Source organism: Alexandromys fortis, unplaced genomic scaffold, assembly GCF_014885135.2.
Source record: "Alexandromys fortis isolate MF-2015 unplaced genomic scaffold, M_Fortis_MF-2015_v1.1 scaffold_303, whole genome shotgun sequence".
In the NCBI taxonomy this organism is placed as follows: Eukaryota; Metazoa; Chordata; class Mammalia; order Rodentia; family Cricetidae; genus Alexandromys; species Alexandromys fortis.
Window position 1 is genome coordinate 259,736 of NW_026068181.1, and position 1,898 is coordinate 261,633.

Consider the following 1,898-nt stretch of genomic DNA (forward strand, 5'->3'; position numbering starts at 1 on the left):
ATGTATGTCACATTTCCTGTATCTATTCATTGACTGGCACACTTTCAGCACTTGGCTCTTGGTTAACCATATTTTATTCCCTGTTTTTATCCTAGGTAATTACAGTGACAGACATGTGGTTCTTTGATTAGTGTCTTTCTCCTTTAGGAAATCGTGAACTCCATCATCACCCACATTTTTTTTATTTTCCAATTATATCACATTTGTGTTTATCTATACAATAGAAAAGCGTGCTCCACGACATATGTGAAAATCAGAAGACTACTTGCAGAAGTTGTTTCTCCCCTTCTACCATGTGGATCCCAGGAGCCAAGCTCGGCCTATCAAGCTTGGTGGCTTGTCTGTGCCAGCTACACTGTGTCCCATCTCCATTCCATTCATTTTATCCTCACTGCTTAGGCAGGTAAATTGATATACAAATCCCTGAACTAGGATTCAGAGATTGCTAGTTCTAGTTTTAAACTTTTGAAAATATTATTAAATTGATAAACTGCTTTAATAGCAATATATTAACACCTACATTTTAAGTGTAAAATTTTTGATACAAGTAAATTAATCTGAACTTACTTTCCCAAATATCAACTGTAAATTTAAATTTCTAATAAATTGTTTCTACATTTAAATAATATGAAAATTAATACAGAATAGATCACTTAATGTGACTATTCGGGTCTCCAGTGCAAGTCACATGCTGAATAAATACAGATAATAAAGTAGCAATGAAAACAGATTCTTGGAGAGTTAGAATACCTGGTCTTGTCTCCAAACTATTATCCTAATTCCAACCAGTTTCCCAATCAAAGGCTCTCTTCTTTTGCAACGTTCATGTCTAATCACCTAATAAGAATAATGGAGTTATTCACACTGAAGCACTAATCCCAATCAAAACTGTTTATGCCCAACAATCAAATTAGATGCCTCTCTGAGGCTCCATGTGAGAACCTGTACTATAAATGGAGATCAGGACAGAATAGTGGGGTCGCAATCTTTTAGAGCTAGATGCTGAACTGACGTGTGCTAGTCACTTCAGAATCCGGACCCTGAGAATCCCTGTGAAAGAAGGGCTAAGGTCCCCACTTACATCTTCAGTGTAGAACATAATCCGAGAATTAGGAAAGCTGTCCCTGGGCATCCCTGTGAGAGAAGGGCTACAATCTCACTTACATCTTCAGGGTAGATCAGGATCCCAGAGTTAGGAAAGCTGTCCCTGGGCATCCCTGTGAGAGAAGGGCTACAATCTCACTTACATCTTCAGGGTAGATCAGGATCCCAGAGTTAGGAAAGCTGTCCCTGGGCATCCCTGTGAGAGAAGGGCTACAATCTCACTTACATCTTCAGGGTAGATCAGGATCCCAGAGTTAGGAAAGCTGTCCCTGGGCATCCCTGTGAGAGAAGGGCTACAATCTCACTTACATCTTCAGGGTAGATCAGGATCCCAGAGTTAGGAAAGCTGTCCCTGGGCATCCCTGTGAGAGAAGGGCTACAATCTCACTTACATCTTCAGGGTAGATCAGGATCCCAGAGTTAGGAAAGCTGTCCCTGGGCATCCCTGTGAGAGAAGGGCTACAATCTCACTTACATCTTCAGGGTAGATCAGGATCCCAGAGTTAGGAAAGCTGTCCCTGGGCATCCCTGTGAGAGAAGGGCTACAATCTCACTTACATCTTCAGGGTAGATCAGGATCCCAGAGTTAGGAAAGCTGTCCCTGGGCATCCCTGTGAGAGAAGGGCTACAATCTCACTTACATCTTCAGGGTAGATCAGGATCCCAGAGTTAGGAAAGCTGTCCCTGGGCATCCCTGTGAGAGAAGGGCTACAATCTCACTTACATCTTCAGGGTAGATCAGGATCCCAGAGTTAGGAAAGCTGTCCCTGGGCATCCCTGTGAGAGAAGGGCTA